Below are 27,719 nucleotides of genomic sequence, written 5' to 3'. Positions count from 1 at the left end.
AAAATAAAATAAAATAAAAAATATATATTTCATATTTTTACAAATATAATAAAATAAAATAAAATAAAAAATATATATTTCATATTTTTACAAATATAATAAAATAAAATAAAATAAAAAATATATATTTCATAATTTTACAAATATAATAAAATCGATCGACCGATCGATCGTTTAAAATTCGTTTAATCCAATAAATATTTGATGTTCGGAGAGAACCACGATTTGTGTGGTAGAGAAAATAAAATAAAATAAAATGAAATAAAATAAAATAAAAGATAGAAATTAATTGAGAGAGAAAGTGATTGAAAAAAAAAAACAAGAAAAAACAAGAATCATCTCGATCAAGTGTATAATAACCGTTGATAGAAAAGAAGAGTTTTTGAAAGAGAAAGAGAGAGAGAGAAAGAGAGCTCAATCATTTCAACCTTTCACCTTTAATATGCTTTAACGCATTCGTTAACCGCGGACCTTTTCGAGTTGACGGGCTATTCGAACGAATGAACGCAAGAAAAAAAGACCCTTTTCTTTTTTTTTTTATGTGCTAACACGAGGAAAAAAGCTTACCTAGTACGTTGCAACACTCGGTGTTGCAGCGGGCAAAACCTTTTTTTCACTTTTCTTTTTTTTTTTCTTTGGTTTTTTCCTCTCCCTTCCCAGTAGTTCCTTTTTCTTTCTTTTTTTTCTTGTTTCCTCTCTCTCTCTTTTTCGGCTCGACCTACTGACGCAAATGATGAAGAGAAACTAATATGCTGTTACTGATGAACGAAGAGAGAGAGAGAGAGAGAGAGAGAGAAAAAGCAGCTTAGATGAACCTTACCTGTAACAGGTGCAAACAAACAAAAATCTATATTAGTATGAGCATCCAAGTTACATAAGCTAGTGGGAAAAAAATAACGCGTGTTTTGCGTAAAATATCCTGACACGAAATTCGGTCAGGTATTCTCAAAAACGCAGGAAAAAAAAATCGAGAGAGAGAAAAGTAAAGTAAACGAACGAAACGAAACGAAACGAAACGAAACGAAACGAACGTTTTATGCACGGCGTTAATGCACACACATATCGCGAATCAGTCAATGAAATCTTTGATTTCAAAGATATTAAAGATTTACGCAAAGATTTACAAAATGTTAGAAAAGAAACAAAACAATCCGTTAATATATCCTTGCATTAATTAAAACCCAGATATATGTGTGATATACATTAGTCATTTCAGAGTGTCGTATTAGAAACTGAAATTTATTTATTATTATAATAAATAATAATAATTATAATTATTTTGATTATTTTATTATATTTATATTTATTAATTTTTTCAATAAATCAATTCAATTATTTGATTATAATTATTTGATATAGATAAATTTGTATACAAAAATATCCTTTTTTTCTTATTTTAATAATTTTCAATACGATCCAATATAAACTATATAATAAATATGATTAATTAACATTCGTATTTGATGGCCTAGAAATTTATTATACTTAATCTAACGTTATTTATTTTTTTATTGTTTTTTATTCGTACGTTATTCGTATCCATTATTCAGAAAACTTTCAACAAAAGGTTTCCCCACCCCCACTTTCTAAGAATGAGAAAAGTTAACAAGAAAATAATGGCTTTTTGTACAGATCGCGAATAAAAACGCATAATTACATTAAGTAACAAAAACGTATAGGTAAATAAAGAACGCTTATATAAAAAAGAAAAATAAAAAATGAATATAAAGACAAACTACGAATAAATGCATTTCATTAGGATCCTTATGAACTAAAATAAAATTGTTCACTTGCGATCCCTTCCCTGCCCTTCCGTTCCGTTGAACGTTAGTTAAAAAAATATCACACGCGAAATTCATCATTTTTCTTTTCTCAACAAATGTACACACAGGTAAGTCTCGTTTAGAAGAAGGTATATATAATATGTACACGTCGTGAAATGGTAAAGGTGCGAGCAAAAGGGCTTGACTGAAAACGTGGTGTAAGAGTTCAGGAGTAATTAATGGTAGGGCATAACTGTGGTAATAATTAGTGAGCGGTTGGTAGGTGGGTAAGGGGGAAAAAAGGTTTGCTTGAAGAATATTCGGAAGTTTAAGAAATTTCATTGGTGGTACACGTCCCCCCCCACTCCTGTCCCTTTTTACTAACTCTTACCTCCCATTCTCTCATTCTCACTCTTGTTTTTTCCCCCCTCTTTCTCTCTCTCTCTCTTATACGACCTTTCTTTCTTGCTTTCTTTCTTTCATTTTCAGTCTTGCTTTTTTTCTTGTTCTTTTTCTCTTTGTCTTTCCTTTACGAAACCCATGCCTTTACCACAACCCCCGCCCCCCCGTCCCCTTTCCTTCATTCTCTTTCATCCATCTCATTCTCTCACTCTCTCGCTTTCTTTCTCTTTTTACTTCCTTCTTTGATTTTTCCACAGGAAAGTGAGAGAATTAACGAGGTACAAATCGACACAGGAATATTTCCTGTGAGGAAGGTTTCTCTCTCTTTGCGTCGTTGGAAAGTCGAAAGGAAGGTGGTCGTACTAAGAACACCCTCTCCTCCTCCTCCTCCTCCTCCTCTCTCACTCACTCTCTTCGCATGGCTTCGAAAAGAGAAATATTCTTTGCACGAGAGGAATCGAAAGACGGAGAACACGTATAGTAAAGTTGTTTAAGTCGTATCCACCACCCCTTCACCCCTCCCACATCTTTCTCTTCAATAAACTATGCATATAAAATATACAATTTTATATACGAAGAAGAAATTTGTTGATAATTTTTTATAACTTTATTTTTATACGAAGAAGAACGTTTGATAGAAGATTTCGCGTCGTTGTTTTAAATTTTTTTTTTTTAATGAATAATTTTGAGCGTAAAATATTGATTACACATCGGGACGATAATTATTCGTAAGATTATTATGAAAAAAAAAGAAAATATAAACAAAAATCTAATTGTTAAAATGCGTATAGAAGAACACATGCCGAAAGGTGTAAGAAAAATTCGTAGAATTAATTGCATTATTAATTAATTAATTGCCATTAGGAAAATTGTTGATAAGATAGGAAAGTAAATATTACTATAAGGTACGATTTAAATAAACCTTTAACCCTACGCAGAGTAGGTCGGTACCATTTCGACGTAACTCATGTCAGACTAACTTCCTACCCTATACCATATAATAATCCCTTCCTTCTCATGATTCCCCATACTCCTTTCTTTCTCCCCCCCTCCCCATCTTCGTATCCCGCTACGGCGCACTTTCATCGGACCGAAATAAAATAAATTTACGAAATTCTCCCCCTTCTTACTTTAGTTCAGTCTTCTCTTTACTTATATGTTACTTTGTGTACCTCTCGATGATCACACGCGTCATAAAATCAGAAATGGGTTGCTTGACAAATTATTCTAATAAATCTACAAATTCATTTTATCATATTACAATTTTTCATATCACTCTTAACCAACTTATTGATAACAATATTGAACTATTAACAAATCAATTACAAACAACATTTCAATTATTTTCATTACGAACGTAATCAAAAGAATATATTTCTATTCATGTAATTATCAACGACCCTTTAATATATATAAGCATACATTTTCTATTTAACTCTTCTTTTTTTATTAAACTCACTCTCCCCCCTCCCCCATCATTTACCAGTATCTCGATAACGATGATTATTATAATGACGACAACGATGCGATGAAAGATCGAAGTACGCCGGAATTGAAAAACGATATAAAAGAGTAAAGGAGTGAGGGGTAGGGGAAGGGGAAGGGGAAGGGGTAGGGGAAGGGGGATTTAAAAGGGAAAAGAGGAATAGAAGAGGAAAAGTAAGGGAAGGGGGCAAGGGTTGCCTGCCTGCCTGCCTGTATGCCTGCCTCAGGGTGGTCGACAAGGTTCGGTTCGATAGGATTGGGATTGGATCGCGATAAGATCGGATTGGATAGGATCTTCCTATATCGAAGGTAGTATTGAGTCTACTATAGGTGCAGGGTAAACCTCCGAAATTTATTCGATCAATTCCTTGGCACACGAACGGGAAGGAGGGAGGGAGGGAGGGATACGAAAAGGGAACGAAAGGACGAGCGAAAGAGGATAATGTAAAATAATTCGCGATACGTCGTACGTTCCTCTTGAAACGTGTATAATATCTATATATATGTGTGTGTGTGTGTGTGTGTGTACGTATATCGTTTTCTAGCGCGAACTTTCAAGTAAAGAAAATGTTTATCATCCCCCTCGAACTTTCACCCATATTGCTACACCCCTTTTTGGGGCAATGTTATTTTTATAATACACCTAGAGAGAAAATAAAAAATAATGTAATAACGTTTATGTTATTAAAACAAAATTATAAAGCATAGATAATAAATATTATTACTGTAATAACGTAATATTGGATAATTAAATCTAAATATCGTGTAATATTATATTTTTGATCGATTTCGGATTTATTTGTTGTTGAAATTAATTTGCTAGTAAGAAAATGAACGAAGAAAAATAATATGAGAATTAATGTGCATTCATAATTCTCTTTTTTTTTGAAGATTGTATTAAAAAAAGAAATAGATTGATCATAATCGATAGATAGACCGAGGATCGTTTTTTATGCGTTGGAAACTCGTAAAAGGTGTGCTTGGTATCGGTTCATTTTGGCAAGTTCACATAAAGAGAGAGAGAGAGAAAGAGAGAGAGAGAGAGAGAAGGATTAGGAATGTCGACTACGGGAATCCAGACTTTCAAGGTTCGCTGAAAGGAAGGGTGAAAAGAGTGGGATGTAATTTTCTAGCGTAACTTTCCCTTCAAGCTTTCAAGGCCAAATCGTTTTAGCGGAAGAGAGTACCAGACCACAGAAGAGAAACGTATAATCTCTCTCGGGCACCTTGCCAAAGGTAATGTTCCGTGAACCGTGATGCCGTTATCCTTTCGATCATTATACTTCAATGATAAGATACCCCCGTGATTCAACATCGATGACTAATGATATCGATCGCGTCAAAACGTTATTAATTAGAAATTCATTGTTTCTTTTATATTTCGATTTTTAATTCAAATATAATAATTTAATATAATATTATTCATAAAAAAAATAAAACAAATATCGATTTATTTACATAAATGTATAACGTGTAATTCTACGTAAGATTTTTTAAATAAATAAAAAATTATATTTAATATACGTGGGTGGGGGTGGAAACCTTTAAATTCATTTTCCAAACGTAATATAAAAAAAAAAAATCAATGATTCGAATTTCGCTACTTTTCTTAATATATAAAAACAATCAAAACTTCGAAATTCTTTCTCGACCAAAAAATAATTATGTTAATAAAAAAATTAACATTTCACGTGCTTTATTTCCACTCGAATGGATGTTGTTGAACGTTGTTTAATATTTACCATTGTAAATATAAATTAGAAAAAAAAATCTACGTAACGTAACGTAACGTAACGTAACGTTTCAGTATAAAAATATACTTTTAAAAATATTGCAAAAGGAGAGAGAGAGAGAGAGAGAGAGAGATAAGAGAAGAGAAGTTGGCTATTTTTGCCCGTCTTCTGTCCGAGTTAATCAAAGCGTTGTCTCGTCTAATCTCACGCTCGATGCATCCTCTTGCACCCCCGCACCCCCCCAACCACCACCACCCCAGCTCCTTTTCTACTTCTTCTTCTTCTTCTTCTTCTTCTTTTTCGTCTTTCTCTTCTTCTTTTTTCAGTTCGATGCTCTCCTCTCGTGAGTCACCTCCTCCAAAAGTGGCGGAAATCGCGCGAGAAGATCACCGCAAGGAAAAGTTATCTTCCCGTAAATCACTTGCACGTTCAGCCCCGGTAGACGGAGATTTATCTCGTTGGCATCGTATTTCTTCAAAGAAACATTCTGTCTCTTTTTCTTTCCTTATTTATTTCTATCCTTCTTTCTCTCGGAGGTTATACTTCGTGAACCCCGCGTGTCGTGATATTCAAAAATACAAAAAAAAAAAATAAGTAAAAAATTAAAAGGATAATTTAACCCTCCTTCTACCCCTCGAGTAAGATGATGCGTTACCGTTTTAATAAACTACCATCTTCCAAAAAAAAAAAGAAAAACAAACATTTTCTCGTGTCTTTCGACATAATTCATTTTATGGGAAATCGTCTACGAATAACAGTACAACAGATTCCAATATGTAATTAAGTAAAGTGTAATAATCCTAAAAGTTGACTATTGTTAATTATAAAAAAAAAAAAATAAGAATAAATAAATCGGTATATATTTTTTTTATTGTAAATTATTTATTCATTATATCTGTCATAATTTAATCGAGCATACCAAATGCGTAATGAAGGATAAAATTTAATTAACTAAAAGACTTTTTAATAAGAAATTCATAAAGTTCTATTTGATAACGGTAACTACTTGATAATAAATTCTATGATTGCTGGGTTCGTAATGGGTTGGAATCCAATGGTTACCAACATCGTTAGATGCTACACATCTTCTTACTATTTCCTTTAGGAACTAGGTTCATCAAGGGTCGTGTAAATGAAACTAAAATCTTCTATCTTAATGAACATTCGGCAATAATTCGTACTGCAAATTTAGAAACTAAAGCAAATATTTTGCATGCGTGACAAGTTACTCGTGTGTTCGTAAATTTTATGCTAAAAAAAAACTTTAATATTTTTTTCTCATAAACTAATCATAAACATTATTTTTTTAATCTGACTAATAAACATTTTACAATTTAATAAACTAACGTAAGATAAAAGTAATAAATAAAAAACAAAAAAATTCTACCGATTCTTCGAAACACGCGCATACAAAATGCATGGATACGCGAACATTAATGAATTAATGATAAATTTATATTATGGTGGTGATAATAATATAATAAAGATAATTTATAAAAAAAAAAAAACACACCGTATATGTATTTGTAAAATATAATTCTCTTAAATTATAAAATGATAAATTTTATCAGATGTATACACGCTTTCTATGGGAAAAAAAAAAAAAAATTCTTTCACATCCGTGTTAATTATTTGAAAGAAAAAAAAAAAAAAAGAGCCGCAACCGTAATCATAATTAGGCTTCAAACCGCAAAATGTATCCTTCATCTCTGTGAATACGTCTCGCACTTTATTTATCATACATGTCAAAAAAACAAAACAAAAAGAAAAACAACAAAAAAAAAAACGCACACAGTTTTTCTCCCATCTTCCGGAAGTGGAAGAAGTAACGAGCAAAAGTTTCACCTGTGAAAGGAAAGGAACGACGCCGACGAATATTGAAAATTGACGACGAAAAAAAAAAAGAAAAAGAAAAAAGGGCTAACGACGAGAGAAGTAGTCTCTGGCGAATCTTTTTTCTCCCCCTCCCCTCCCCACGCCTCTCTAACGTTCGTTTATCATCATATTTTCTTTTTTCTACGAGAGAAATAATATTAATTACTCTTTAAACTCGTTGAAAAAGTTATCATGTGCCACGCGACGTGTCATCGATGAATAATTCATTTATCTTTCTCTCTCTTTCACACACACACATTCATTCTCTTTTGAAAACTCGTTGGAAATTTCATTAATACGAATCCCCGCGAATGAATGCAATGGGGTAAAAAAAAAAAAAAAAAAAAAAAAATCAAGAAAGAAAAAGAAAAACCGTGTCGAGTCTTTGACAGTATTTGATCGTTTTTAACGACTTTCCTATTTTTCTTTTCGTATTACTACTAACCAGTGTTATCATTACCATCCATCTAAACTTATATTCAAAAGCATAAAATGATATAGACACCATTTATTCTATCGGTAAAATTGAAAAGCTATGTTTTGAAAGAAATTAAAGAAGATTTAAGAAGAAAAAGAAGATAAAGAAGAATAAAAAGGGTATAAAAAATAATAAGAAATCCAACTTCCTCGAATATAAATCTAATTTCTATATATATATAATATTCATTCTGCTCGATTAACTGCAGAATAGATGGGTATATACAGGGTGACTCTGAAAAACTTAGGGAGGCCACTTATTATACCTTTTTTTTTTCCTTATATTTTTTTTTTCATATTAAAAACGAGAGATTCGATATTTTCTTCGATATATATATTTTACTCTCGTTCTATTCGAGAGGAAGATGAGGTAAAATGACGAGAAGACTTAAAAGAGAAGAAGACGTGGAAAAGGAGGAAACGAAAGAGGCACCTACTCTTGACTTACCATAACCAACCAACGTTAACTTTCTAAATTAATTCGTAATATGTCTCCGCTTTATAGAACTTCTACAAGATATATGCTATAGCGTATACCTCAATTTCAAAGACACACTCACTATCTCACTCTCTCTCTCACTCTCTCTCGCTGTTTCTCTGTGATGTTCTTCCTTTTGGTTCACCCCCATCGTCTTCCACTCTTACACCCTCGAGTTTAAATCCATCTAGTCGAATAAAATTATCGTCCTCGTTAAGATAAACAAATATTTATTAATCCTTCTTCTTTTTTTTCTTTTTTTTTTTTGATCGTACGAGAATTATCGAATAAAAACAATTGTGTGTTTTTGTGTATTTTTGTGTATTTTTATTTGTATTTTTATTTTCCTTTTTTTTTTTACCCTATAAATTTGAATGTTAGAATTAATATTTTTCGCGTAAAATAATATGTAATTTTCGTTTGAACTAACGAATCTCCTACGATGATTAATGATTTCTCAAAATAGAACTCTAAGGGGTTTTTCGGTTTCAAAGAGTGTTATATAGGAGATCCGTGCATCGAAATGTGGCACGTGCTCTTGAGATTTATTATCCTGATAACGCCAGATCGCTTTTTGAACCTCGCAAGCGCGAATACTTCTTTTCGAAAGTGAAAAAGTAAAGAAAAAAAAAAAAAAAAAAGAACAGAAAGAAATCGCACGAGAGAGAGAGAGAGAGTTGAGCGAGATAGGCAAAGAATTTTACGATTTTCTTTTTTTTTTTCGGGGCAAAGGCAACGGGGGTAAAAAAAAGGAGAAAAGAAAAAAAAGGAAACGGAAGATAAAGAGAGAAAAATTCTTTTCGAAGCACGCACGAGGCAGCAGTAGCAGCAGCAGCAGCAGCAGCAGTAGCAGAGCGTGCCCATTGTTCCGATTATTCGCCCATTTTATGTTCTCATTTTCCAGCGGTGATGCACCATCGGAATGACCGGGATTTTAGTTCTCTAATTAACCCTCCGGGTTCTTCTTCTATATATAGAAACCTTTGTGCCATAATCGAGAGAGTGGAAACGTTACGCGGATTCATTTCTACGGAAGGAAGATCAGAAAAGTTCCAACTTATTAATTGCCGATCGATCGATCGATTCATCCTAATTTCGATTTCGACGTATTTCGGGGTGCCATAAACGAGGAGAGAAACACACACACACATGCATTCGATATAGAGAAAAAGATCGGGGCTTTTAGGTTAATCCATTGCAGTAGTAAGTCACGAATGAAGCATACAAAATCTAACTCTTCCCCCCCCCCACACCCTTCCTTACTTTCAAATATTCGCGAAACCGTTGAATTTATTCATCCACGGCTCGGTAACATTAGTTTTCAAATTCCACCAATGCAACCACCTCCGGATATTCTCTCTTTCTCTTTCTATTTCTCTTTAACATCGATCATGTGTAAGTAAAATACGCACAGTGTGTTGTGACGTAGATGCGATGCTTCAAACCAACGTGCTGAGACTTTCAGAGTGAGAAAGAAAGATAGACGAATAAGAGTGAACGAATAAGAGTGTGTCGGTGGTGGTAGTGGTAGATGAGATAGAGAGAGAGAGAGAGAGGGTTAGAGAGAAATGGGGATAGGAGTGGGGAGAGTGGGGTGGAGTTAGGGGGTGGGAGTTGCACGGGAGCACTTAAGTGTTGCGTCCGCGAGATTCGGTTGACCTCCCTGACACTGTCTGCGAAAGCTTTTACGCTGGAGTGTCGAGTGGCAAGCTTCCATCGCTCTGTTCCCGAGCTCCGACACAGAGAACTCTACATAAAAAGAGAGAGAGAGATAGGGAGAGAAAGAGAAAGAGAGAGAGAGAAGTAAGCCGCCCTTCTCGACGTCTGAGTTACGTCGGTGTATACACGACCGAGAGAAAGAGAAATAGAGAGAAAAAGAAAGAGAGAGAGAGAGGAGAGAATAGCGAACGAGAAACTCGACACGACTGGGAGGGAAGGGAGGAGGAAAGGGAGAGGGTGGATTTCTGTTGGTCGTTGTATCGTTCTTGCTTAAATGGAGAAGCGTGCGCGGGATATAAAGAGAAATAAAGAATGAAATAAAGAATGAAAGATAGAGAAGGAAAAGTTAAGTGGTTAGTAGAACGTTTTAATACCCGGTCAAAGAAACAACACTGCATTGTAATGATAAATAAAAAAATAAAAAAAAAAAGAAGAAGAAGAAGAATACGACGTTAAGAAAGGATATGAATGCGAATGGATAGATAAATAAATAAACAAGGATAAGGGGATAAAAGTAAGAATGGAAAATGAGTATACATTACGTAAATTCGTCTTGGTTTCGTACGAAAAGCTTCCTGGCTAGCTCGAACTAGTAATCCGAAAGCGAGATAGTAGGAGGATCATTAAGAAAAAAAAAAAAAAAAAAGAAAGAGAGGAGGAGGAGGAGGGACGTACGTTTCCGTTACGTAGAGAGAGAATGGATCAAACGGAAAAGCAATTTCGTGGCTTCGTCGTTGATGGTCCTGGTCACCGTTCAAATTCGGTTTCCCAACCGGTCAGTCGATGGCTTTACTCGACAAAGGGAGATCATGTTCGTTTGTAACGAAACGTTGGGAATGAAAAATAAGAGAGAAAGAGAGAGAGATAGAGATAAAAAAAAAAGATAGATAGATAGATAGATAGAGAGAGAGAGAGGAAGAAACGAGCCGTGATTAAATACTTTTCTATCATTCGAATGGGTTTTTTTTTTTTTCGGTGCACTTTGGGCGAGTCGAACAGAGAGAAAGAAAGAGAGAGAGAGAGAGTGCAGTGCCTTAAAGCATCCGATTTTCGATTAATCGAAGAAGGATTTGAAAGAAATAAGGGTGATATATTTCGGTCTATGGGGATAACACAAATGAACGGGAAAATATGAGAACGAGAGTGTATACATCGCGTGTGAACCGATGCACGTGTCAACCCGATTCCGGATATACGTGCCTCCACTTCATCCTCCTCCTCCACCTCATTCTGATACGTGTTAGAGTATATAGGAAGATAAAAAGAAAAAAGACAAACGAGATGAAAGAAGGAGGGGGGCGGGGGTGGGGAAGGGGGGTAGTAGAGAAAGAAAAAGAGTGAAAAGCGAGAGAATCCGTTATTATCATACTGGCAATTTTGACGAACGAATAATGCTGCGTTTTCCGCAACTCAGACGCCTACTACGTGGGTGCCACCCCTTCCCCTCTGCCCCTCCCCCGACCACCACCCTCTCGAGAGGACCCCGCAAGAAATCCATTTGTTAACGGCGTGTCTCTTTATTAACGTCGCCTCGTTATTTCGAGCTCAGCCCCCTCCCTCCGTTGCCCTCCACCCACCCCCTCTTCTATCTTTCCTCTTCCTACTCCTCCTGTGACGCACATCGTTTTTGTTACGTACTTGTTTTTCCTCTCTCTCTCTCTCTCTCTCTCTCTCTCTCTCTCTCATTCTTTCTTTTTCTCTTAGCGTAGCCGCATGAATCTCTCGCGGTTTGAATAAAGAACGAGAGAACCGTTCACTGCGAATCACACCGAGGATGATACCTTTGCCGATAAACAAACGAGTATAGTTATATATGGATGACGGAAGAGGGGTGGATGGTTGAATGAATGGGGATGGTAGCGAGAGTCTGGATAAAATGGGTGGTAATAGGTGGCAAGGGGTGGTGAACGAGAGTGCAACAAAGAGGGGTGGGAGTTAACGGAGCTTCGCTATTTTCAAGAGCTCGTATTCGATGATTATCTTTCGATGAGTTGCGTTAGAGAGAGAGAGAGAGAGAGAGAGAGAGAGAGAGAGGGAAAGTAGTTGGGTGTTTTGCTCGTAAATATATCGTTCGTATTCTTAAGTCATGCTTTTCAATGGAAACTCACCGTTTATTTCTCTTTATACATACGATAGCAACTTGAAATACGATGAGAATAAACGTATGTGAAAATGCGTTCATTTATATACGAATAAGGTTCAATGTATATTGAATAATGAAGTACGTGTCTATCATGTATACTTGATGTATCTAAATTGTACATTTATTGTAAACATATAAATACTTTCTAATTGTTAAAATTAAAAAAAAAAAGAAAAGAGGATGATGAATATCGCGGTATATTAATACGTTCGTTTAATTTTACTAATTGACCGACCGGTCGCGTATAATCGCAGAACAAATGTATATTTTTTGTGTTTTGTTTTGTTTTGTTTGTTACTCATATATCAATCCACATTTAGCGTGAAATAATCCCAGATGTGTGGGCGAACGGTCCGGTCATTGAAAGAAAGACGCGTACGCGAATATGCGTTGAATGTATTTTCGTCTCTCTCCTGTTGAAATTACTTAGAAAATGGGAAATGGACGTTATTGAAAATGGCAAGGCTAATTTTCGATTCATAATCGAGGGTGATAATAAAAACGATCGGAGGAGGAGAAGGAGGAGGAGGAGGAGGAGGGTAGGTCGACAAATTTGAACGAACGGTTAGGAAGGAAGAGCAATGCCAATGCCAATGCAATGGCAATGCAATGGCAATGCAATGCAGTGCAGTGCAGTGCAGTGCAGAGCAGAGAGCGTAGCAGGCAGAGTGCGTTCTCTACACATCGACATGTATCTGCTATTCAAATGACGTCTACCGAGAGGATAACGAGTGTACCGTTGATCAAAGGCATTTATTTCATAGGATTTTGAATCGACTCGTCGAGAGGCCAATCGGCAGAAATCACCGTTCACGAATTGCTCGGCCAGCTTGATACGGCAAAGAGGATCGGCTGGGTCTATGGTGGGGTGAGAGTGAGAGAGAGAGAGACGATGAGACGGTGTTTATTATAGGGGCGAGAGAAAGCCCCTATATAAGGGGGTGGGGATGACAAACATTTTGATCGGCAGGCAAAAAAACGACGTTACTCGTGAACGACGAGCTGCTGCTGCTGCTGCTGGCCCATGAAAAAGCTCGTGAAAAGAGATGACGCGAGCGAAAAGGGCCAACGCGAATGAACGAACGAACGAGATTGAGTGAGTGAGAGAGAGAGAGAGAGTTAGAGTGAGAGTGAGAGTAACGGGTAGGGGGAGGAGGAGGAGGAGTGTATGATGAAGCAGCTTTCTGTGTGAAGCCGAAAGAGCTAAAAGTGCAGCCAATGTAAACTGGTTTGGTGCTCGTTAAGTAACGCAAGTTCGTTCGTTTCTGTCGCCAAGTTTATATAATAGACATGGGATTTAGCAGTCTCGGTAAACTTTTCGGTCACATTCGGTAACCGCACCAAGTTTTCCTTTGTTTTCTATGTTGCTTTATTTACAATTACCTTCTAACTACCAACACACCCAGCTTCGAAAATATGAGGCCCTTAAATAGATTTTCTTTGTTATTTTTTCTTGAAAGGATCTGAATGTACATTGAAAACGAATGCATTAGTTGAATTATAAACACGATTATTGAATTGTATCGTCAGGTTAAATAGCGATATGTATTTTTAATTAATTTGATAAACATTACGTGTAAAGAACAAGATATTCGAACTTGTCGATTATTATTAGTCGAAGAAAAAGTATTATTGAAAGAGCAAATTACGAAACGTTCGGAAAATAATTAGGACAAGCATAATAAGTTACGCCTATCACTTTTCTCGTTTTAAGAGTAGAGATATAGCCAGTTGAAGTTGAAATATTAGCTTGTAATAGGTGTTCGATATGGTGTCCATTAATATTCATACAAAACACACGTCTGTACGTAGTATTAATGATTTGCTTCTAGTTCGAACACTCCCTCTTGCTACGTTATAGCATCAAAGTTATTTTCTATGGTGCTCTCTCGAGTTTATTACAGGTATCATTGGCGATTGAATTATATTATAAACTAGAAATTGATTATAGAACTCTTTCGTAGAAATAAATTCATTTCGATTAAATATGGTACTATTATTTATTATTTATACGAGGGGGGAAAAAAAAGAAAAATATCAGAGTGAAGCAAAAAGTTCGCGCAATTTATTGTGCCATAAATTGCGTTGCGAACTGCATAACGAATTGCTTTTATTTTTTGTAAAATTTACTCTGAAAATATTGATTCAAACCGCACGAACTTTTGGGGTTTTATCCGTAATAAACGCGAAGCTATAAAAAAAGTTGTTTACAATTTTATTAAAAAAAGAAGAATAATATCCATTAGAATCAGTCGAATCGTGTTACCTAAGGTTACAGTATAATTTCTAAAAACGAAAACTCAAAAAAAAGAAAAAAAAAGAAAAAAATCCTTCGATAGGAAGAACTTTCTCCTAATCACGAAGTTGAAGATAAAATTTAGATAGAACGCACGCCCATCTAGCTAGACTAGGTGTTGTACTAGTAGTAGTAGACGTTTAGTCGTCGAACGAGTGCAACAAAGACGGGACTACTCTCTCTACCGGTGAAAACGCAGCAGAATGCTGCTGCTGCTGCAGCCGGCGATTCTTCTTCCGCGGTTGAAGGTCGGAGGTGAAAGGCCCTTTGAACATAACACGCCGCCCACACATTGCTACCGAGCGACGAAGTCGCGTTCATATTTCTTCTTTCCTCTTTACCGATCGAGCTTTCTCTCTTTCTCTCTCACGTACACACACAACATACATATAGTTTTCTTTTGGTATGTGTCTACTAAAAGTAGAAAAAAAAAAGGCGACAGCAACAGCAGCAGCAGCAGCAGCAGTAGCGAGAGATGAGAGGCGGAGGTGTGTTTTCCTGCTGACGCGATTCACGTTTGCTGCTGCTCTTGCATGCACGCGTCTACCTACACCTACACCAATACCTATACCTGTACCTACCTACCTACCTACCTATCTACCTATGTATAATATACCGGTGTGTTGCTGCTACCCCCGTTTGCGAGATCGACAGAGACACAGCGAGAGTAAAAGAGTGAGAAAGAGAAAGAGAGAATGAGAGAGAGGGAGAGAGAGAGAAGCAATGCGGCGAGGTGCTTTGGGCTCTCCCGTTCGTCGTCATCCACGGTCACGATTAAAATGTAAAGGGATTCATGCTGCGCAGCCAATTTATATGCGTCTGGCTAGACTCGTCCTGAAATCGGTTGGCCTGCATGCCTGCCTCTGCCTGGTTGCTTGCCTGCCTGCCTGCTTGCCTGCCATTCCTCGTCTCTTTCTCCACCGGCCTGCATTCGTCGTCCTTCTCTTCGACCCTTATCACACTTTCTCTCTCTCTTTCTTTTTTTTCATTTCTTCTTCTTCTTTTTTTTTCTCTTCGATAAATTCGCTTGGTCGACGACACTTTTTTATTCTTTCTTTTTCTCTCTCTCTCTTTTTATTGTTATCCGAAAGACACCATCTGGAACTACTAGTCTTTTTTACCGACCTCCCCCCTTCCCTCCTACTTTTACTTTTTATCTACCATTTCTACTAGTTTTTTAACTTTCAAAGAAGAAAAGAGAATTACTGTATTTTTGGTAGATTATTTTTGAATCCATACGTAAAGTAAAATGAATAACAAAGTGTTCGGATTATCGAGGTAATATGTTAGAAAATTTAACACTTAATGTTTTCGTTAATATTTTTATTTTGTAAACGAATTAATTTTTTCTTCAGTCACATGATTTTATATATATATATACACGGATTAAGTATATCTTTAAGATATTTTTTTTTGTTTCAGATTTATCGAAGAAGAATTATTGTACCAGTTACTGTTTTTCGCATAAACAATTGTAATTTAAAAAATATAAGCAAATAAAAAAAGATTTTTAAAGAGTCAATAAATAAAAATTACAAAATTACACGTTGATAGCTTTATCCAGTATTCGAGAAAACCACGCGTGTTTTGGTTTTATCATCAAAGTGGTATATTTTAGAAGATAAAAAAAAGTAATTTAAAAAATAAACAGTTGTGTGTTTAAATCTGTAGTCGAATGAAAAGAATTTGACTCGTCATTTATAGTACCCTTCCATTTGTAATCAATTTATTTCCAAGACAGATATACGAAAAAATCTCACAATTACGTATTAACATACATATTCTAAATATGACATACATATTCTTTAATAGAATAACACCGTTTTCCTACATATTTTTCCAGAGAATGATAAAAAAAAACCCTCGAATTTTTCGTTCACAAAAGCTTTTTGAACGCTAAGAGAATGAGAGAGAGAGAGAGAGAATGTGCGTATGTGCCGAGAAAATAAAATAAGACGGGCTCGTTACTTGGAAAGCTCTCGGAATTGAAATAAGCACGAGGTGTGTCTCGTCCTTTCGAACGTTTCTTTCGAAAAGGTGAGCACCACAACAAGTTTGAGGAACGTCAACTCTAACATTGTACGCGTACTTGTAAAGAAGTACCTACCTTTAACGCGCGCGTGCACTCACGTACGCACACTCTCACTTACGTACGAGAACGAAAGATCCGATAACAAGGTGCTCGCCTCGAGTGAATCATACAAACTCTTGGAGTAGTAGTTATAAATGAAAGCCAACGGCAAACGGCGGCTCCTTTCATTAAAACGAGTTTGCACTATGTCTGTAGTATAGCAACAGCAACAGCAACATCAACATCAACATCTCAACAGCAGCAGCAGCAGTTTTGCTCATCTTCGCGTTTCGCGTGAAAAAGCGACTTCCCTTCGGTCCCCCTCGCCACCCTTCGCCCCCACCCCCACCCCCTTTACTCCCATCCCACCCCAAACCGTTGCGCACGCGCGCGCTAAAACTAATTGCTTGAAAAGGGAGGGGGGTCCAGAAATAACGCAATTAGTTTCTATTTGCCCTTCTTCACGACGAGAGGAAGAAAGAAAGAAAAAGAGAGAGAGAGAGATAAAGATCTAACGTTCGAGTTATATCTTCTTTGTGAGTGTTAAATAAAAAGCAATATCTACTTTTTTTTCTTTCGTTTTTTTTTTTTTTTTATTTGAAGCTAAATCCGAGTCTCTTTCATCAAAATTCAATGGGTTTATAATCCGATTTTAATGTTGATTTTATTCAACGCCAATCAAGAGGATTCGTTCATTCAGTCATTTTACGTCGGGTACGATGAACAACGTAGACGAAACGGGAAAATGTTTGATTAGAAATAAATGTGGTGAGATATTATTGAACTTGTATTATATAAAAAAAAAAAATATATATATATACAATAATTTTTTGGTTACAATGTTATAGGTATACATCAATCGGATAACATTTGAATGTTTTTTGTTTTCCGTTTTTGTGTTAAATACTACAGTTCTATTCGTATTTCCAAAGTTCGTAATTTATTTTAAAATAATCAGAGAATAACAATTTTTTTGTTGTAGTTGTTTTTTTAGTTTTAACGAGTTCGCAAATTTTTACCCGGAGCATTGTTTCTCCTAAAATATATTTAAAAAATATATAATACTGTATTAAACCGACGTACCTCGAGATAAAGTAGGAAATAAAATATAGGATTAAAAAAAATTAAAAAAGAGAGAAAGGGAAAGAAAGAAAGAAAGAAAAGTAGAAGAAGGAAAAATTTGTAAAACACAGAAGGGCGATAAGGATCGCTTGCAAATTCGTCGCTTTGGAATAATGTATGCAAGATGCGCAACACGATGCAACGATGGCGGCACGCATTTGTACGCAAACGGCGGCAAGGGTAAGGTTGCAAAGCAGCACCGTGAGACAACGACGTATCGAATAAAATTGTAGGGTTTTTTTACTCCCTTTTCTTTCCTTTTTTTTTTTTCCTTTTTTTTTTTTTTTACGGAATGACATAGACCACGTGTGGCGAAGGCTAACACGATTTTATCTCATCATCGAAGCGTACGGGAAACGTATATTTTATCATATCAGCTGTACACCAAGCCGCCGTTCTCATTTCTTATCATACTTTTAAATGAAACGTATAACTTTTTATAAGTGAGAAACATGTTGGAGAAGTTTAGATAAATATCTTTGGAAGTATTAACAAATATGGAACAGACGAGAAAAATAAAATGAAATCTAATGAATCTGTCGGTACTTGTTGCGTAAAAAATAATATCTCTTTAACAAAAGAAAAATATTCCATCTTATAGGAAACAAAATTATTATAGGAAAATTAATTAATAATTATTTAATTAATTATTTTTATTAATTAATTAATTATTATAACAAAATTATTATGGGAAAAAAAATTAGAATTTTTTTTATATAAAATTGTATAATAATTATGAATTATCTTATTTAATATCTATACCGTTTTATGACAGAACAATTAATCGTTCCAGTTTATTCCTCGGAAAATGTTAAACGTTTTTTTATACGTTTATTTTTTATACACACTTAAATAAATATTATATGTAATTCTTAAAGAGAAAAAAGAAAAGTAAAATGGTAAAGAGACATCATACAAATAATACGATGAAATATAAATAATAATTCGCGTTTGCAAAAATATTATATTAAAGCCGAATAGAAAATTTGGCGATTACGAGCATCGTTCGCGGTAAAGTTCCAATCTTCGGTTCGATTTGAAAAGATTCCAATCTTGTTTATTAAACTACGAACTTCTACGAAAACGTAAGAGAAAGAGGGGGGGAGGGGGGGAAGAAAAAAGATAAGAAGGAGGGATAGAAGGGATGTAGAAAAGAATCTGCGAAAAAAAGTGCCTACCGAACTTCATCTCGTACAACATGCAAAACAATTTCGTAAGGAAGAGGACGTTTACGAGGCTATCGAAGGTGTCGAGAAATAGGTTAGGGAGGGATTGGGGGATTAGGGGGGGGAGGATGGGTCACGGACCGACGTAAATTTTGGAAAGGGCCTCGTATAAGGGCCGTTCGCAAGATCGTAGCAGACAAAACGCTCGTTTTCTCGGCAGGAAAAGTGCGGACAGTATTCGTGCCCGGTAATTCTGCATGGGATATACTTTTCCTGGGCTTGTAATAACCGGCAAATTCCAACTACACCATGAAACGCAAGGAATTTTCTATCTTCCTCTCTCTTTCTTTTTATATTTCTTTTCTCTTCTTTTCTATTTTTTCTCTCACGTGTTTTCGCTAGGAGAAAGAAGTTTCACGGAATAACATTACTAAATTGAATTGGTCCGACCACCGTGGATAGATAAGAAAGAAAGAAAGGAAAGAATAAAGAAAGAGAGAGAAACATAGGCGTTCATGGTAAATGCATGCCGTGTAAAGGCAAGGAGAGGAGACACAACAACGACGATGCAACTACCCATTGTTTCGCATATCGAATTTGAGTCTAACGTTAGACTCTCGAACTTTTTTATTTCTCTTATACACGATACGACATTGGATAGCGATAAGGAAAGGTACAAAGGTCAAATAAAAACGAGACATTTTCCTTTTTTTATTCTTCGCGGGTAAATCGTTCGCATAATTCAAATAATTCGATGTAAAAAAAACAGAAACAGAAGGAAAAAGATCAAAGTAACATTCAAACCATACAAAATCGAATCATTTCGATAAAACAATTGAAATTATTAAGATTTCGAAGTTTTCAACTCGAAACAGAGTGAGAAAATCTTATTTAAATTTAAACTTTCGTTCATAAATAACGAGTTAACACGGTGCTTTGCGTTGGTATTAGTTTTCTTTAGAAATATTTCACCCTATTAGAATAGAGTAATACTTTAGCGAGTGTACCTAGCGTATAATTCAATATCGAACAATGGAGAACCCTTTAAAATGATGACGAAGTAACCTCGACCTTGCGCCTTCAAAAGTGAATGGATAGAATTAATATAAAAAGAAACGATGAAGAGAGAAGAAGAAGAAGAAAGAGGAAGTTGAAAAGGAAAAGGAGGAGGAGGAGGAGGAGGAGGAGGTGAAGTAGAAAAAGAAGGAATGGTAGATTTTCGTACTTGTCGTGATGGTCCATCCGGAATAGTAGGGAGGAGGAAGGGGGGAGAGGGAGGAGGGGGGCTACGAAGGGTAGAATAAGAGAGAACAAAGGGTTTTAGAGGAAGTAAGGCGAGAAGGAAGATATTGCAGTCGTTCCCGACCGATTTACTATTTTAATAAAGTGGATGCGAAAAGGCGAGCCCTAAATTATGGCAGGTACGGAACGCGAAGAAGGAACGACAAGGAAGGGATGGGAAGGGAAGGGAAGGGAAGGGAAGTGAAGAGAAAGGAAAGGAGTGAAAACAGGAGGTGAAAAAGGGGTGGTGATGCTAATGGCACCATAGATTTCCACCCTTCGTGCCTTTCGCTCGTCCTTAGTCTCACTCCACACCCTTCCGTTAGCATTTCGTAGCAAGGACAACACAAGGAGAGAATCAACTAGGAAAGAGAACAGTGGAATGGGTGGTTAGGGGTTATAGAAGATGGAGGAGGGTGGGGAGGGGAAAGATGGACGAGGGGTGAAAAAGAGTATGAGTTCGCTTAACCCTCTAAACGTGCGGAATAATTTACGATCGGTTCCATCCGCTCAAGTTCGACTACTCTTCCAGTTTTACTTCCGAACATTTCCTTTCTTTTTTTTTTCATCGTCGTCGTCGTCATCGTCGTCGTCTCTTTATTCTTTTTTTTCCTCTTTTTATTTTTATTATCTTCCTTCCCTCCCTCCCAACCCCTCTGCCAATCTCTTTCTTTCTTTTTTTTTTTTTTATATACATGTCTCTCTCTCTCTCACACTCTCACTCTCTCTCTATCTTTTCGTCTCTTAGAAAAGCAACACTCAACCGTTTCTCCGTTCAAAGGGCTCGCTACTACTCACCCTTTAAAGAGGCAACGCGGCATCGATCGATCTACCGTCGAATTTTCGAAGCACTTATCGTCGGCTACGAAGCACCACTCTTCTACCAAACTCACCCCACTCTTCTACCAAACTCACCCCACTCTACCCCTCCTCCTCCTCCTCCTCCTCCTCCTCCTCGATCATCCATCCCTGGCCGTACCTCCCCCTTCTCTCCCCCACCTCTGCCTCTTTTCCAAGTCGCATAAAAATCATTTCCGATATTCTCGCGCGAGTAACCCGATCGAACGATCGGTTTGTCGCGCATTTTCCTACCATTCCTTCCGTTTCACCCCTTTCACCTTTTCTTTTTTACGAGATCCCTTCCCTTCCCATCCCTTACTCGTCTTACATCGAAGGAAACGATTTCTTTCTAATAAAATAAAGAATAAGAAGAAAAGAAGGTATGAAAAAATGGGTATAAGGTTCCGGCTCGTTAATCTTTAAGGCGGTTATGTTATTGGTATAAATATTTCATCCTTAAAAAGAAAGAAAGAAAGAAAGAAAGAAAAGAAAAAAACAAAAAAGAATATTAATTAAAAGGATAAGGGAATAACGCAAGTCTGGCGTATGACAAGTACAGACTTTAATCGTAAAACCTTTTTCTCTCTCTCTCTATCTCTCTTTCTCTTTCTCTTTTCCTTATGGCATAATTCTATTCTCACAGGACGACAAGGACGATGTTATGCGATCGTTCTTCGGTGTATACTCGAAAGGGAAAGCTTCCCTCGTTTCTATTACTGTACAAAAGACATTACAATGAAGAAGAGAAAGGAAAAGGGAAAGGAATGGGACCTGGAAGAGAAGGATAAGAAGAAGAAAAGCAGAAGAGAAGAGCAAGTGGATAATATGTCGAAATTCTCTTCTCCTTCTTCTTCTTCTCCTTCTCCTTCTTCTTCTTCTCCTTCTTCTTCTTCTTCGTCGTCAACTCGAATCCAGAATCTAAAACTGTTAAATGAAAGAAGAAGAAAGGTATTACAGATACGGATAGATACAGAAAGAAAGAGAGAGAGAGATAGTGAGAGCGAGATGAGGAGGAGGAGGGGGGGGGAGTAGTCTGAACAAGAATTATAATAATGCCCGAGGGAAAAGATTTCACGGCGTAGATTTAATTACGAGTTACTGCCGCAATATTCTCAGATTACTTACCGGGTATTCGTACGGTTCCTTTATAGTCCCGGGCCATCCACCAAGCTCCAAGGATACGTATACTTATACATGTCTCGAGTCTCGAGTATTAAGAAGGAAGAGAGAGAGAGAGAGAGAGAGAGAGAGAAAGAGAGATGGAAAAGGAGTCAAGGAGAGGGGAGAAAAACAAGCGTCTTTTCACGAAACGCGTTTCCGTCATTGTATCCTGTCCTATCACTGTATACACTGGGTGTACTTTTTTAATTATATCCACCATATATATATATAAAATCGTAAAAAAGCTTTTGGTTGACTCTTCGCCCTTTTTTCTTATATCCATCTCTCTCTCTCTCTCTTTTTCTTTTTCTTCTTTCTCTTTTTCCCTATCTTATTCTCTTCGAGTCTCGCAATCACAGTTGTTACTTTAACAAGTCCCTTTCAAACATCCAACCGAGGATAACGTTTCCATTTACGCTCCCGGCATATTTAAATAGCCGCCCTTAGATCGTTTTGCGTGACTCTTGCCAACTCTCTCTCTCTCTCTCTTTCTCTCTCTTTCTCTTTTTTTTCTCTCTTGCTTTGCCACAAGTCCGACGGACAAAGGAGAGACACACGGGCGGACGATGATGGTGATGGTGGTGGTGATGATGGTGGGGTAGTAGTGGTGGTGGTTGTGTGGTGCGTCCCTTTAAACGGACATCGCGACACGAGACAAAGTCGAATAAAATAAGTCCTCCTCCTTCGACTCGCGCTCTCCCGGAATTATAAATGAATTTTACCGACGTTCATGTAAATTCAACGTGACCAAAGACTGCATTCTCTCTCTCTCTCTCTCTCTCTCTCTCTCTCTCTCTCTCTCTCATTCTTTCAATTTATTTTTTACTTTTTGTTTGTTTCTTTCTTCTTACTTCAAAAACAACCAACGCGTCTGCCTTTTTTCTATGCAATCTGTGTTTCCCCGTAAGTATGAGAGAGCTCAACGGACACCTCTACCTTTTTTACATTAACCACGCCTATAAAATGGAAGAAAAAAATAAATATAATAAATCACAATCAAATCTCCCTCCCCCCACCCCTCGGCCAGAGCGAATCTTCAAATTATCGATTAAAAAGATATTTATTAATCGATTCGAAAGTTTAAACCGATGAATATTTTCTACGACGAATCGTATTTTTAAGATTTCACAAATATGATAACATTAATATCAGGACAACAAGATCGAAATAACGTTCAAGAAAGAATTTTAATAGTTTTATTTTCTGGACAAGATAAAAAAATATCGGATTTTGTCAATAATTGAAAAAATAAAAAAAGAAATCGGTTGGATACCAAATACGAATGAGATATATTTCAAACTTTAATATTACAAATACGAAGAAACATTTCCCCCTCTCCCTGGCCCTTCAATAAATAAAAAGAAATAAATATACATACTTACAATATAACAATATACTTCGTAAAAATATATTAAAACGTTTTAGAAGAATTTTTCAACGAACATTTTATAATAATACCATCCCGTTATATAGATGATAATACTATAAAAAAAACAACTCTTTCGCGAATTTAAAATCGTTCGATAAAAGAACACAGTCGCGGATTGATTCTATATTGACGATTTTATTATAATTCAATTTTATCGTACAAAGAGAAAGCAGCTTCGGGTTGGGTCGAGCTTAAGAAAAAAGGGAGTGGTGGTGGTGGTGGTGGTGGTGGTGCAGTAGGAAGAGAAGAAGCAAGAGCAGAAGGAGGAGGAGGAGGAGGAGGGGGGGTATAGTGAAGACCATGAGATAGAGAGATAGGGTAAGAGAGAAAGAGAGAAAGAGAGAGAGAGACAGAGAAAGATGGAAATGACGCGAGCCTCTTCCAAAGTTGCACCCCGATCGAATTTACGTTCGAGTCCTTTGTGCATTGGTTCACGATAGAAAGCGAATTAAGAGGGGGTAGGGGGAGGGTGGTCTCGTTTTAATGAGTTTTCAGGCACGAAATAGGTGAGAGATACTATGAGAGAGAGAGAAAGAGAGAGAGTACTTCTGTTCTCCTTCTGTGTGTACCATTAGCATCATTCGTTCTCTCTTTTCAAGCGAGAAACGCGAACGAATCTAATCCCGTTCTAAAGAATTTCGCGTTCTTTTACCTTGAATTCCTTCAGAACTTTGTCCTTTCTATCATTCGATATTTCTCTCTCTCTCTCACACACTTTCTCTCTCTCTCTCTCTCTCTCTGTTTCTTATTGCACTGGAACGTTTTACGAGAGATTTCTAAATAGACATTTAAGAAAGAATGATTTTCCTTGGATTCCATTTAATTCTAAGATTTTGTTCTTGTCCAATTATTAATTACTCTTCTAGATTTATTTTTTTCCTGATAAGTATTTATATATTTATTTGGGTGGGAACTATTTGATAGAATATTATTGATTGCTCGTGAACGATTAATTATTGTGTTATTAAATGTTATTACAATATTTTAGAAATTCCATTTAAAGATATATCCTTTTTTGAAGTTATACTTCTTTTGGCGCGTTGGGAAAAATGTAATGGGGAGTGATTTTGTTCCGAGCGTCTGGGAAAACGACACCATGAAGTTTGTCAGTATTTACGACGCGCGGCAAAGCGATTTCAAGTATACGGTATGAAGTTGTCTTCTCTTCTTCTTCCTCCCTTTTTTCTCAAGCGGGTCACCCATCCAAATACTAATCGAACTCAGCGCTGCTTTACTTAAATGATCGAGCGAGAACTAATGCTGTAACCGCGCCATGGCTGTTGACGCGTGAAGTAATTCGATATATCTCTTTTATATTTAGTGTGGACTGATATCTAGATTTTGATATTTTCTTTTTCTTTATTTTATTCTTTCTTATAAATATATATATATATATAATAATTATTATTTTTTTTTTTAGGTTATCTTTTTTCTTTGAAGTTTTTTTTTGAAGTTATTTTTGAGGTTATTGAGGTTATATTCGTTTTGGTACGGCAAAGAAGTATAACTTCTTACGTGCGTACATAAGTACACACACCAGTTTTTTCTTCGTTTCTTTTATATCGCACTCCTAACGTTTTTACAAAAGATGAGTAAACATTCGTGAAAAGAACGAGAAAAATAAAAGAAAGATATTAAAATTCCGTGATTTTAATTTCAGGATTTTTGTTCTTAACCGTTTTAAATAACTTCATTATTTTACGAAGAAACGTTGTAAGAATATCGACTCTTCTCTCCTTTACGATAGAATATATTATATATAAAATATTCTACAAAATTTCTTTTTTTTTTATGGTATGCATAAATCATTATAAAAAAAAAAGAAACGTTCCATAAACTAAAGGAAACACGTATACGATGAACATTCAATCGTATGTTTTATAACTTTAAGTTTATTAAAAACTTATATATTTCGAGGTTATTAAAATATACTATTTATAGTTAGAGAATACAAAAGAAGTTCATTCGTGTGTTCAATAACTACGAGTTAGTCTATAACGAAAAGTCTATAAGTAAGGGATAGGAAATGTTGCTATAAAATCATTCGTGAAATGGCTCGATTGTTCCGACAATATGGTACATATATATATATATATATCTTATGGTTTTGTTCCGTAAAGCTCAGGTAATACATATTTAATGTGATAATAGAAGCCGGATGTTTATGGTACGTGTACTGCTCCTCGCTATTAACTTGCATAATCCATTACTTTGCGAAATAACTGCACCCATATACTCGACAAAAATAATACCTTTTCAATATTGCTTTCTCTCTCTCTCTCTCTTTTTTCTCTCTTTCTCTCTTTCTCTCAGGCAGGTGTTAACCGACGTTTTTAACTTTAGTTGGATAATTATCTAAAAGGAGCACTGCATTAACACCATGAACGAACTACTTCTCTAATCCCATATTTTCATTTACCTTTATCCACTTCTATTACTTTTTTTTTATTTTTTTAATTATTTTCCAACGTTCACAATCAAAATTATTCGAGTAATAATCTAGTCGTAACGTGTTGTTAACGAGAAAAAATGAGAAATTTAATTAAAAAACAGAGAGAGAGAGAGAAATTTCGTATAAGAAGTAAACGTAGGATTGCATTTTCTTCAATTTTTTAATCGCTTTCGAATGAAATATTCGTGCCTTACTTTTTTTTTCTTCTTCTTTCTATTATTCGCGGATTAATTCGATGTTCACGATATATATTTTTAGGTATAGATTAAAGATCCCTTTTAACCGAAGGAAAAGAGAACGCGTTTTAAACGTCGAATCGATGAAAGAGAACAAGAGAGACAGAACGTGAGTGTGTGGTGTATGTATATGTGTATGTATATGTGTGTGTGTGTGTGTGAAAGAGAAAGAAAGATAGAAAAGGATGGAAATCTGTATAGAGAAAAAAAATAAGGACGAGAAGCTCTGGTCGTAATTTACGCTTGAATCTGGTCAACCTACTTTTTTTTCTTTTTTTATCTACCAAACTATTATAAACGCGTATTATTTTCTTTCTATTGTTTCTCTCGCGAAAAGGTTTGTTTGATAAATGCCAAAGGGTTGGGGGGGAGGAAGGGTAACATTGGAAAATCGTTATTCGAGTTGAGCTCCTACTTCTTATTATTCAAAAAACTTACGACGAGGACGAGACGACTTTCAACGCTTTCGAATCTTTATCGTTCGATTCGAACTGAAACGCATTGTGTTGGGAGGGGAAGAAAAGAAGAAAAAAGAAAAAGAAGAAAGAAAGAAAGAAAGAAAGTGGAACGACGTCGTTTAAAGGGGAACCTTACGAATGTTATTTCCCGTAAGGGAGGATTACCATTTGAAAAGAAAACGTTCTTTCCAAGTAAACCAAAAAAAAAAAAAAACTTTAATTGAGAGCTTTACGAGATAACTGTATGAATTTGAACTATTTATTCTGATATTGTATTATCCTGAATGATATCGTTTAAAAATGATTGAATTCAATTTTCGTCTTCTTGAAATTGTTGTTGTTTTCTTGCCATAAACAAATTTAATCTATTCGCAAGTAATTTAATAATAAATAATAATTAATAGTAATAATTAATAATAAAATATTACAATAAATAAAAATAATACGAACTATTAAAGTATATTAATAATCGAGAAATATTTAATATAATACATTTATTAATGTAAATATTATTTTGTAATGCAGTAAAAAAAAATGTTGACCGTTTCATTTATTTGATAAACGTTTTGAAAAACCATTGAATATCTCCGAGAAAAAGAAAAATATATAACATTGTTTATTGTTAAATCACTTTGATAATCACCGACGTGTGTTAGGTTTACGAAGAAGAGACTTGCGACGTTTACAAGACGTTCGATAGGAAATCTTAGAAAAATAAATAAAGAAAAGATTAGCCCACGATTACTCGTAGATTATTTCGTTAAAGATAAAAATGAACCCCCACAAAGTTAGATGATATACTACTACAACTACTCGTCGTTCGTTCGTTCGTTCTTCCAATCGAATCTAACAACTACCACGAAAAGCTTTCCACACTACTCCGAAGAAAGAAAGAAAAAAAAAATAAACTTACTTTTGGATCGTTCAGATCGAAAGCTGAAAAAAGAAGGAAAAAAGAAAAAAAATAGGAGAGAGCCATTCCGAAGGTTGAAGAATTTTCAGTCCGGAAAATATTATGAAACACGATTTAGTTTGGCTTTTGAAAATACGAAGATCCCCCCCATCCTCCTCCCTCCCTCCCACCACTCCCCTTTCTCCTTTAATAAGAAAACACGATTTATCCTACTCCGAG

The 27,719-nt window shown here is 35.8% G+C and overlaps 1 protein-coding gene across 1 annotated transcript in view; it reads right to left on the bottom strand.

The window, feature by feature from the left end:
- The window catches only part of LOC122522325 (PDZ domain-containing RING finger protein 4-like), a 172,204-nt gene that overhangs the window by 75,549 nt on the left and 68,936 nt on the right, over positions 1-27,719 (bottom strand). The window lies entirely within an intron of this gene.

This window comes from Polistes fuscatus, unplaced genomic scaffold (genome assembly GCF_010416935.1).
Source record: "Polistes fuscatus isolate 324 unplaced genomic scaffold, CU_Pfus_HIC Scaffold5, whole genome shotgun sequence".
NCBI lineage: Eukaryota > Metazoa > Arthropoda > Insecta > Hymenoptera > Vespidae > Polistes > Polistes fuscatus.
This window is presented reverse-complemented; position numbering and strand designations above follow the sequence as displayed.